General features: G+C 39.4%; 1 protein-coding gene across 1 annotated transcript in view; it reads right to left on the bottom strand.

Annotated features, from left to right (window-relative positions):
* BNC2 (basonuclin 2) overlaps nucleotides 1–13103 on the bottom strand; it is a 315782-nt gene that overhangs the window by 100991 nt on the left and 201688 nt on the right. The gene's annotated exons all lie outside the window — the stretch shown is intronic.

Below are 13103 nucleotides of genomic sequence, written 5' to 3'. Positions count from 1 at the left end.
TACTTGAGAGTGAAATTTGGGGAGAAGCAAGAGAAGATGATATTCATCCACTACTATATTTCTGTGTAGCTTGAATTCTTTATAAAAGTATTATAATAAAAACTAACATATAAAATAGAAAACATACCTTTTATGCATAAAGGCAATGCCCCCACTTTACTATTCATTTTATTCTTTTACAATCTGTTACGTGTGATTTGACATAAAAACAGGAGCCAGACGCTGATAAAACTGGAAAACAAATATCTCTATCATATAGTTTAATGGGTCAAACAAGAAAACACACAGACCAACATATCCTCATGTTAAGACCAACATATCCGCATGACCAACATATCCTCATGTTAAGAAGAGAAGATGGTTTGCCAGGATTGTCAGATTAACCTTAAAGAGACAGAAACAACAGCCTTGCCCCATTTCCTTATAAAGAGGGATGAATGCTCCCTTTTACCAGCCCCCTTCTCAACTGCCACTGAAATGTAGCAGAGGACTTCCCTGGTGGTCAGTGGATAGGAGTCTGCCTGCCAATGCAGGGGATGTGGGTTCGATCCTTGTTCCGGGAAGAGGGTGTCACTCACAGGCTATGGGCCTGCTGGGCCCATGCGCCACAACTACTGAGCCTGTGCTCCAGAGCCCGTGAGCTGCAAATACTGAGTCCACGTGCATCCTAACTAGAGTAGCCTCACTCGCTCCAAGTAGAGAAAGCCCACATGCAGCAACGAAGACCCAGTATAGCCTAGATAAATAAAACAGTAAGATGTAGCAGAGAGTAGTGAAGAGGGTCTCTTTGTCTCTCAGAGGTGTAATCTTCATTTACATAACAAATCCCAGTGCATTATGCAATCCACAAAGGGGAGGAGAGGAATCACCGGGGTGATTCCCCAGTTACAGCCCTGGATGAAGGAATCTAGGGCAGGCAACAAGGACAAGTTTATATTGCAGGTAGCCGAATATAAACTCTCAAAAGATAGGAACTCACTTTTTCTAGGAGTTTGAAGCTTTTGCCATAAATCACAGCACATTAAGAAAGTAACTTCTTAGGATGTAGGGATTCAAAGAAAAGAAGCATCCCTTTGGACTAGAACAGGCAACATCACATCCACATGCGTTTCTTGCTTCGTAGCGGCTAAAGAGCTCTAGAAGATGTGGCTAGACTCGGGAGGCAGCACATCCCAGTTGTAGCTGGGTTGCTGTTGACCACACAAACAGAAAGAGGACCGATTAGAAGGCCAGCCAAGGGTGCCGTGGCCGTGACAACAATGGCAAACGACCACAGCTGCCAATTCTGGAGTTCCTACTTTGTGTCAGGCACTCACTTTACCATTATCTCTATTTGTTGTTGTTGCTGTTTTGCAGCCCTGTAAGTTAGATATTTACCATCAATATTTTACAGAAAAGTGAGGTTCATCAAGATTAAGTCATTTGCTCAAATTCATGCATCCAGGAAGAAACAAAATTGGGCTTTGACACTTAATACCCATGATTGTGCCCAGTGTCCTTCCAGATTGAACTAAACGACCCTCATCTCAGAAGAGGGCAGATGACTTCTTCTGTCAGTATACACTGTGGCAGGATGTGATGCTCCAAACCCCTGGGGCCAAAATCCAAAGACCAAATCAAATTATCTTCTAGAATGCTCCCTGAGGACATCTAAAGGTCAGACATGCAAAGACTTTGGCTACCATCATTCTTCTATAGGATGGAATCAGTTCCTTCCCCTTCCAGTTAAATATGCTCAAACATACGAGTGCCAGGAGGCCCACAAGGAAGCATTTTCTCATGCTTGAAATGCTGGTGGGACCTTGAACCAAGCGGGTAACAATCATCCTGGACTATTCAATATCAGCCCCAAAATAACACCTCTGGAAGACACCTGGGCTTTTCCAGATGAAGTATATCCTTGATATGAACAGCACAAAAAAAGGCAACATGAGGAGTCTTTGCTCTATGACATAAATGATTTTGAGGGAGGAGGAAACAAGGGAGAAAACTTTGAAAAGAAAATGGAGCTTAAGATTTTAAAAACAAACGGTTAAGTATAAAATTGAGCAAGACAAGAACTGATGAAAGTTCAACCTAAACTGGGAGCAAGAGATTCCCTTTCTACTGGAATATCATATGTAGTTGGATATCAAGGCATTTCTCACTATCTATCTTGTTCCTGTGTTTGGACAATCATGGTTCAGGAGGCAAGAGTTTGGAAGGCAAGAGATAAGATATTATCTGAATAGCACATAAGACAGCGTAGACAAAGGGAGATTCCTTTCATTCAGACAGACCAATCTAAATAATTTATCTGAACTTATTTTGTCTCTGAGCACAGATGGTTGAGGTTTGCATACTGAGGAATGATTTTATTTTGGGACTCCAGATTCTAGCAGGCATGCATATACTAGGTATATGCTGTATTAATATAGGTTCCTTACACCAGGCTACTTAAATGACTCTATAGCTAAGAAGTCCAAACATAGGTAAGAAAATAGCAAAGGAGAAAAAAAAACAAAACAGAGGTCCACAGTAATTTCGAAGAATTTTTTCCAAAAACACATGAATTGGGACTCTCTCCAGATATACTAATCTTAGCATTTACTCCACCATCTACCCAGTCTAGCGGGTTGACTTCAATCCCAGCGCGGCGGTGGGACTCATCATCACAGGAACCAGCGAGATGTAGGAGGAACTCCCCAGGCAGGAGAACCGTTCAAAACCAAGTGCCAAATGCACAGGGTTTCAGACTTCCTGGCAGGAGAGGGATGGCCAGGCTTCCCTAGCTGTTTTCGAGAAGATTCAAGATATGATATACATGGCCAACATATTTGGAAAAGATCTGCCAGAAGCTACATTTTGAAATAAGAGACAAAAGTAGTAGAAGCGCCACCTCTCTCCAACTCACTTGACTGGTGTCCTTCCCTGGATCCCTTGGCAACCAAATCAAAACCTCAAGGCGAATTTCCACCAAGAAATCAGGGATCTGACTAAGTAGGAATGGCGAAGTAGCTGATAATTTTGCAGTGTAAGCAGCAATTTCAGGACCACTTCATTGCTTTCTGAAACAGTGTTTTAACATGGCAGCATTTTCCTATTTACTTGCCATAAACAGGCAAATGTAATTATTAAAATAGAAAGTATTATGATTTGTGTATCTATACATATCTTCTCCTATGAAAAGGGTCGTGTACTTTTCTGAGGGAGGAGACCAGAATTAGAAACTCCACAACTATTCTTCTTTATCTGTATGGCCTTGCTTTTATAAACATGTATTTTATGTTTTTCCTCTAGAGTCTTTTTAACCTGAAATTCCTTAAAAGTACCACTTCTTATCAATAGTAGATGCCAACATTAAAACTCCTTATGATGTTAAACTGGGTTTTTGAGTTTTCTGACCTTACCTTAAGTGGGGTGAGGAGGGGAAGAGAAGGTATGAGCAAATGTTTTTAAACCATAGCAAGAAATCCACATGATGGCTACAACTGCCTTTAAATACTCATATTTTAGGTCTGTCTGTGACAATGCTTCTTGGAAAAAATTAAAAAGCTCCCTCCCTCCAATAACATGCTCAACATCCTCTTTTGCCAGAGGCATTCACTCATTATATAAATCAAACAAGCGCACGGCACTAGACAAAAAGTGACTCGCAGTGCCTGGCGCATTCCTCCGCGCGAGCTCCGATGATTTGGGTGCATTGCACACAGATGTCAGGTATTTTAATAAAGAGCTCCATTGTGCAGGCCCCACTACTCCTCCATAGCTCCCAGCACTCCCTGAAAAGGGGGGTGGCCAGGGGAGAGGGGAAGAGCGACAGCCATTCCAGCTGGAGCTGGAACCTCGTCTGAGTCAGGAAAACCACAGCTCATAAGCAAAGAGGAAGCATAATGTTCTACAAGGACAAAACATTAGCAGAAATGTCACTCAGCCCCAGTTCCACATGTTGGCTGCCACGGCCTCTTCCTCCTAGCATGCCCGATTGATATAAATTCCATCTGCTCAGCAGCCAAGTGACAGAGAAGAAATACCGGCATCTGGTCTCCATTGCTGTCGGGTTTTTGTTCCATGTAAGACCTTAGCTAGAAACATATGAAGAGATGAAGGTGCTGGCAAGCAACTAAAAGGCTGAATTGGCATAAAGGAGACTTCTGATGCTTTTCACACTTCCCTCTGTGTTTTTTTTTTTTTTTACATGGAAGGGAAAGGCTGTCACAAAGACTCGATAAATGAAACAGTGGGAGCCAATAGGCCTGAAGGTCATTTCATGTTTTTTAGGGTGTGGGATTTTTGAAAGTTTTAATGTTGAAAATTATAAAGCACAACACACAACACTTACCCCCTTTTCTGTCCATTTAATGCAACAGAAGGCAACTAAATTGCCTAAGAATGTTTTCAGCTAATATTTTTTTTCCTTTCTCTTAAACATCCACTGGTTTGGACCCACTCCACAGGCACTTTATATTCTCCCGAGGAGAGTTGAAAAATGCCAAAACTCGAAACCACCAACTCTCTTTTAACTCTCAGCTACCCAGAAAAGTATAAAGTCACTATGAAGCCTAAAACCATAGAGCAAATAACAGTTAGTTTAAACCCCATGATGAAGGCTGAAGGCTCCAAGAATTCATTGCCACCTTACTCTGAGGTTGTCATTTATTCACTTACTTGATCAGGAGGCTGAGGAATATAAAAAAGAAACATGGAAGCAGAGGCGGTAAGAGAACATGGGTATCCATTTTTCTTCTTTCAGTATCTGTTATTCGCATGTTTGCAAATTAGAAACAGTGAGAATGGCTCCACTGACAAGTATACCATAGAGAGTGTCTGTTTTTTTTTTTTTTTTTAATGTTTAGGTCAGGTCATAAAGTTGTTTTGGGAAACAACTGTGAGGATGAATCTTGCTAAGTCTTCCTCAAAATATGACAAAAGAAATGTATAATCTTTTCAGCCAAAGAACAGAAAAGAGATTAAAAGGATCTCTTAACAAGTGTACTATTTGAGAATTCTGACTTGAGCTTCACTTAAAAACAGAAAGAAAGAAAAAAAAAAAAAGTCAGAAACATTGCTATATGAAATTGTGCTGTGAATTAAATTGCTTTTTCCACTTCTTCCTTTTCTATTTATCACTTGGTGAGCACTTGAAGTGAGGACACCATGCACGGTAAGAGAAGCAAATCATGATAAAGATAGTAATATTAAACAGGATGCCAAGGAAGTCAGTAGAAGCAGAGCTGACGATACCCTCAAAGCTGTCTATCCTCATCACAATGGGTGCTGATGACCCAGGAAACTGTATGAAGAATGGAGTAGGATCTACTACCAGAAGCAGAAGCAGATTCACCAGGGACCTAAAGAGGCTTCAGCTTCAGGTCTCTCATCTGACCAGGCCATTGGTGTTTCAGTGAGCTGTAGAAAGTTCTAGGTGGAGGAGGAAAACCAAGTTGTAACCAAGGATTTCTATGTACGCATTTCTGTTAAATTCCCTTAGGAGATAAATGCCTAAATTTCCATGACTATAGTAATTTTCTCTTTTGGGGGTTGACCTCTTATTCTAAACATGCATTCACTACTGTACCTGAAAATAATTAAAAGTTCACGTTAAGTAACAGATTTGTTAATTTGAACCCTGCTGTTTGTATATGTAATGATTTTTTGGAAGTGTTTTACATAGTTTCAATATTCAAATGTCATTAAAATGACAACCACTGGGTAAAAAAAATAGATCACCTCTAAACAACATACTTTTACTGCCTCAAGAAAACATAGAAATCCTGGTTGAAAAACTATTCAGTAAGACTGAAATTAACTGAATAAAAACACAACAGAACAACCCTAGGAGATAACATGAATGGCTCCTTCTATTTGTCTTGAAGACTGGAAGAGCTTTCTAAGCTTGATTTAAGAGTGAGAAGTCAATCAAAGGTTAATAAAACCACTTGAAACTTAAAAGAAAAACTGCAAGGCAAAACCAAACATATAAAATAGATAAGCAAGAAGGACCTACTGTATAGCACAGGGAAGTAGACGCAGTATTCTGTAATAACCTATAAGGAAAAAGAATCTGAAAAAAATATATATATATACGTATATATAACTGAATCACTTTGCTGTATACTTTAAACTAACAACATTATAAATCAGCTATAGTTAAATAAAAAGAAACTCAGACTGAGAAAACAAAACAAAAAAGCAAAAACAAAGACCTAAAAACCAACTGTGACTAATAAGATATTTCAAAGAGGGTAAGAATAAATATGAAAAAAGATTTACCGTGAGATTAGAAACGTATGAAGAACTTGAAAAGACATTTTGGAAAAATGGAAACGGAAATGACTGACAATCACAAAAAAGAGAGTAAACCTTACTCATCATTAAGAGAAATGCAAATTAAAGCAGCACACTACCATTTATCCCCTATCAACTGCCAGGAAGTCAAAGATCAAGAAATTTGTTTCAACACCTATTCTATCCATGCATGAGGGAATAGGCCCATAAATTATGATCTACCCATACAATGCAGCTGTTTAGAAAGAGTGAGGCAGTGCTTTATGTGTTGAAATGAAATTGTTTACAAGATGTACTATTAAGTGAAAATGAAGAGTGTGGAATAATGTGCTGATTGTAGCCTCCCTCACCATTTTTATTAAACAAACAGAAGGATATGTGTGCTTTATATGCATAGACTATTTCCAGAACTCTACTCCAATATCAAAGACTTACTTTCAACTACATAGTCCTTTGCATAATTTATTTTTTTGACTGCAGTTATCTATTTCTTTCTAAAATGTTATTACTTAAAAAATGTATTTCATATAGCAGAATCAAGAGTCTATCATCCTTGAACTTATAACTAATGCCTTTCTATTTATCTTAGTATTTTCAGTCACTTGATCTACCAGACAGTATAAGTTCTTACAGGCATAATTATCCTTGCCCTTATCAAAGTAAATTAAAAGATTTTATTTTGGGTTGCTGTTTCTGAATTTCCTTGAAAATTTAAGATTTTTTTACTTTTTTATTTTTTCAGACTGCTATTGCATTTAGCTATAAATAAACACACACACGGGGCTTCCCTGGTGGCTCGGTGGTCAAGAACCCGCTTGCCAATGCAGAAGACACAGGTTCAACCTGTGGGGAGGGAAGAGTCCCTGGAGATGGCAACCCATTCTAATATTCTTGCCTGGAAAATCCCATGGACATAGGAACCTAGCAGGCTAAAGTCCACAAATCCCAAAAGAGTCAGAAACAACTTAGTGACTAAACAACAACTGACATACATTATAAACTATAGGGTGTATGTGTGTATTTCTATACCCAAATTATATAAATGTGAATATATATAATTCTGATTATTAGAAATTTTATCATTTTCTATTTCATGACATTCAGTGAGCTAATGAATGTAAAGATCATTTGGAGGCTGAATCCATTTCTAAGTGATAACCTAACCAATATAATTAACTGATTTACTTCTTTGGAGGATTTATTTTAAAATCATTGTCTGTGTTCACAAATACTGGGATTACTTCCCAGATACAGTTTAATGCTTTTTTTTGCCTTCTGATGTCTTACTCTCAGCCATTTCCTAAGCCGTGTCTGAAGAAATCCTGTACTGCTAAGACATTCTTAGACAAAGAAATGTATTACATTAGGCATTCACTAAAAGGCAATAAGTAATCAAAATGTTTTCCTGTCTATACCCATGGTAGTACCACAGTGTATGGGAGATAGTATATGCCTGTAATTTATTGCTTGAACTCTCCCTTGATATGACCATGATATGTCAATGCAAAGTGAATTCATAAAAAATAAACTCTCTCTCTTTCTCTCAACATTAATTTATTGAGGTTCTATGACTCAGTCAGAATGTGGATATAGCAAACAACACTAAGAACCATCCATCAAAGAACTTACAATCTAGTAGAGAAACAGACAAGTAAAGAGGCAATTACTGCAGAGTAAATAGAACTTCATATGGGCACTTGAGGTGGTGCAGCCAAACACCAAATACAGAGAAAAGTAGCAACTTCCTGGAAAAGTGATGGCTAAGTTGACACCTATAGGCAGGCAGGCATCAGCCTTAAGAACTGTAGGAAGCAGCCCATTGCAGACAGAGACAAGGGGGGCAAGTGAGCGTACGTCAGTGCGGAGGATATAAGGGGCAGATCCCATCCTCTGAATTATAGCTACTAGCCTCTCATTCTGACATTCAGTACAGGCAGAATACCACATCTGCTGGGTTCACTAACCAGACCAAGTATGCCTACCACAAGCCTCTAAATATCAGAGAATGACAGATGACGGCATGATAGATATGTGTACATAAAGCATCAGAGACAGAAATGTTCTATCACCCGCTGCCCCATCCACACCATGGCCCTGCTATGGGGTCTAAGTGGGAGCTCTTATCACCTCCAGCCCCAAATGTAATGCCACCTTTCTCAAATTGCATGGGGTGTGTGGCTGCTTGTATGTGAAGCCCCAAAACACAACTTCCCCTGCAGTCAGGGGACATGCAACAATACGGCTGCTGGGGTGACTGAACAGCTACAGGAACGTACACAAGCTTGAATAGCAGGCCAGAGCACCACTCCTCCGTGAAAGACAACTGATGGGTCAAATCACCAGGGAGCTGCTGAAGAGTTATTAATGGTGACAGGTACACTACCTGGGAGACAGGTTGAGAAGGGAAAAAGATTATTTATAAGTGAATAGTTAACAGCTGTACCTACTGCTAAGCATTACATGGATGCCACAAACTGTAGAATTCAAATCCTGGGTTATTCAAGCACGAACAACTGCCTGTCACCCAAATGCAAGGCATCGCTACAAATTAAGGTGGGAGAGATGAGACTCTGCAACGCAGCCTCGCCTTAGGAAGGCACTGTCATCCTGGAACTCAGATAAGATGTGGAGAAAGGCAGAGATAACCATGAGGTGAATTATGGGTCTTAATAATAATGATGAACTTGCAAAAACAGCTTTCTAATTTTTCCTGAGGGCTTTAGCAACAGAACAGATGCCAAATGCATCTTGTATTTTCAAGAGTGAACCCAAGTTGGAAACATGGAGAGACAGAAAAGTCATGTTGGAATAGCAAAATTAGAACCTCAGTGAGAAAAAGAAAGTATAGAAGTTTAGTTTAAAAATTTAAGTTATTGGGTTAATTATTACTGGAGATAGTTTTTACTGTATTTTCTATATAACATCTGCCACTTTGATATGAACTAATATTAATGCTACTCTATCATGATTCTGAACCATAAACTACATTCTATGGAAACTGTCTCATGTATTAATACTAAGAAATTCAACAGTGGAAGTATTCTTTCGAGTCAGTGTTCTGAGAAGCCTGGAAGTTCAATATATATTGAGTTAGAAGTCTATGAGAATAAATATCCTGAACAAATTTCTATATTTTCCTTTTTGTAGGATGTGAAAATTCCTATGATCATATGTATTTTTCTATCACTATAAGAGCTGTCAAGAGAAGGAAAAGGAAAAAAAAAGGTGATTCAGGAATTGGTCCCATTTTAGAAAATAAATGAAGTCACATATTGTTAATGGAGTATATATGTTAGTACGAGCTTTTGGAGGATACCTTAGGATACACTCTGACAAAAACTATGATAAATGAACTACCCATACCTTCTCTCCATGGTAACTATTTAGTGAAAAAAGCAAGGAATAGAATGCTAAGACTGTATGGTATTATTTGTGTAAATAAAGAAAAAAATAATACTTATATGCACACCATTACAGATTATCTCTGTAAGGCATACAAATATAAGAAGTGAATAAAGAGGTTGCATCTGAGCTGAATGGCAGGAGTACTGAGGTGTATATATTACCTGTTCAAATATAACTTTTTAATAAGTACCTATGTACAGACCTAAAATTTCTATTTTCAAATACTTAGTCTACAAACATTCAACTACAAAGATACATATGTACAAGAATATTCTCTTAAACATGTTTGTAAAGTTAAAACACTGGAAAAGTATCAAATATATAAAGGATTATTTAAATAAATTTAGGGTATATCCACACAATGGAAAAACTATATGGAAGTTAAAAAGAATGGGAAAGATCTATAGATATCAATAAGAAAAGAGGACTGTATTAGTTTCCAAAAGCTGCTGTAACAAATTACCACAACCATAATAGCTTAAAAACAATAAAAAAAAAAATTTATTTTCCTACATCTCTGGAGGCCAGAAGTCAAAAATCAAGAATCTAACAGGGGGACTTCCCTGCCAGTCCAGTGATTAAGACTCTGTGTCTCCACTGCAGGGGGCACGGGTCTGATCCCTAGTTGGGGATCTAAGGTCCTACACGCCATGCCATGCACAAAAAAAGACAAAAGAAAAAAACAGGCTGGCAGGGTGGTGCTCCTTTCAGAGGCTCTGGGCGCTCTGGGAAAGAATCTGTTCCACTCCTATCTCCTACGTTCTGGTGGCTTCTGGCAATCCTCAGCTTATAGGCACATCACTACAATCTCTGCCTCAATCCTGACATCACCTCCTCTGTGCGTGTTCTATTTATCTGTCCCTATCTTTCTTAAAAGGGCGCAAATGATGGCATTTAGGACCCACTCAGATAATCCAGGATTATCTCATCTCAAAAATCCTTAATCACATCTGCAAAGCACCTTTTTCTAAATAAAGTAACATTTATAGGTTTCAGGTATTTGGCAGGAATATTGGTGGGGTCAGGGGGCGGTTTCCCTGGTGGCTCAGATGGTAAAGAATCTGCCTGCCAATGCAGGAGACCTGGGTTCGATCCTTGGGTGGGGAAGATTCCCTGGAGAAGGGAATGGCTACCTATTCCAGTATTCTTGCCTGGGAAATCCCATGGACAGAGGAGCTTGGTGGGCTACAGTCCATGGGGTAGCAAAGAGTTGGACATGACTGTGTGACTAACTTTCTTTGGTCCAGATGGGGAGCAGGGGCCAAGAGCCATCTACTGCTCTGTCCCAAAGACTAAGATATACCATTAAAATTTAAAACAGTAAGCTACGAGAGAGAGAGAGAGTGTGTGTACATATATACATACACACATATATAACGACTTTGATAAAATCAGTAGAATTTAATTATTACTACATATGCATATAATTATTACTACATATGCATAAAAATGGACTATAACCAAACAGTTAAAATAGGGGTTGTCCCTGCGGAAAGGGGTTATAAACAGCTTTCATATTTTTGCATTATATATTACTGCAAACTTTGAATTTCTCTATCAATTTTGTACTACTTTCATAAGCAAACAATGACAACAACACTTATTTAAAAAGAAGCTTTAATGTATTTTGACATTTTCCCAAAATATCTCACCTAACTTTGTAATGTTTTTGGTCCCTGTTAAGGGAAGAAAAGGTTTAGTCAAACCTTTGTAACAGAAGATAATTACCAATTATTTAGCAGAATAAATTTTTATAACTATTGGGGATCACAATTTCCAAGAACAATATTCATAAAATAGACTGCCAGTTTCTAACAACGAAAGGTTTATGCTTAATCAGACCTCCTATGAACACCTGACAATTATCCCATTAAAAAAACTCAAACCCCAATTCTATGACCTCTTCCTCAAAAAGGATTTTAAAGCATTGCTCAGGTTGACCATGCAAAGGCATGAGCCACTGAGTAGGGTTAACGGTCCATCTTTCCTTTTACTTCACTTTCCTCTTTGCAGGTTTTCACATCTAAGTCCTCCTCCATTTGCAACATTCAGTAACAGTATCTTCACCAGACTGAATTATTCTGGAACGAAAGTTCCTCAAATCACTGTACATTTCTCTACTCCCTTTTTCCCCCTTTTCTTGAGAACTGCAAAGCACTGTGAAAGTCAGCTGGGGTTCCCTGGACTCTCCTCAGACCTCTATAAAAATTGAGCCAAGTCGTCTCTGTCCCAAAGATGATGGTCAAGATGAGCTTTTACAACAAAAATGATATTATGCTAAGCAAAGGAGTCAAAGGCAGAAAAGGCACTGGACCCTGGTGGTCCGGTGGTTAAGACTGCGTGCTTCCACTGCAGGGGGCACAGGTTCCGTCCCGTAGGAGAGCTAAAATCCCACACGCTTCCCACCACATGGCCAAGAGAACTGTCTGCCTAAATTTTTGTCATTTTCCCCCAAAAGTTTGTAAAATGCCTACTGTGCAAAAGGCCACAATGCCAACCCTCGTGTGCAGCATGGTCTGGGTGGAACTTTCAGGGCTGGAGAAAGTGACGACTTTACTAAGGGCAGACTGCTGCTCTGAGGCCCGCCAGCAAGCCAAGGCATGAGACGGGGCAGGAAGAGGACACGAGCTGGACATGTGCCACCCAGGAGCAGTTCTGCAGTCGGGACTCTGGGTGCCTGACGATTAACGGATATTGTCAGATTTGCTCAGAGATGGATTTAGCAATGACCAGGGCGGGGGCGGGGGTGGGGGTGTGAGCAGGCAGATTACGAAACGTGCCGCCCGCCTCTGATTGGCACTGTCAGTTTCATACGCTCTATTAAAGGCAATCAAGGGTTCCCAGCCTCCCCTGAGATCAAGAGGACATGGTGATTATGAAAATAATAAGTTTTTTAAAATTACCTAAATGTTCTAAGGGAGCTTTGAGCTCTTGCTTCTGATGGTGTTGAACACTTGCAAGAGGGAAGGCACAAAACAAAAACAAACTGGGAGACCACAGGATCCTCAGTCTGAAAGGCCACTCCAGGGCTACTTAAGCCAAACACCCTCTGTGAGTTTCAGTGGTTAAGCGAGTCTGTCCTCTGGGTGGCATTCCAAAGGCATCTCCTTCACATGGGCAATAACAAGAAGGACGGTACAGCGGGCTTCTGTGTGAGACGGTTTTTAGGGGGAAGAGCAAGAAAGAAGGAAGAGAAAAGCTCTGCTCTCATTTTTTTAAACAAAAACTGCCTACAGACATTGGTGTGTGATGCCAAGTTTGTTAAAGTACAAGTGTAATTTACTTTTATATAAACATAACTTCACAGAGCTATCAGTAGGTTCCATTTCAGTAAAAACAAACAAAAAAAAGAAGCTGCAAAAAATAATTATAAAACATATGGTGCAAACCCCGGCTGTGTTTATTTTATGACAGTTAACATTATTTACAGT

This window comes from Budorcas taxicolor, chromosome 8 (genome assembly GCF_023091745.1).
Source record: "Budorcas taxicolor isolate Tak-1 chromosome 8, Takin1.1, whole genome shotgun sequence".
Taxonomy (NCBI): domain Eukaryota; kingdom Metazoa; phylum Chordata; class Mammalia; order Artiodactyla; family Bovidae; genus Budorcas; species Budorcas taxicolor.
This window is presented reverse-complemented; position numbering and strand designations above follow the sequence as displayed.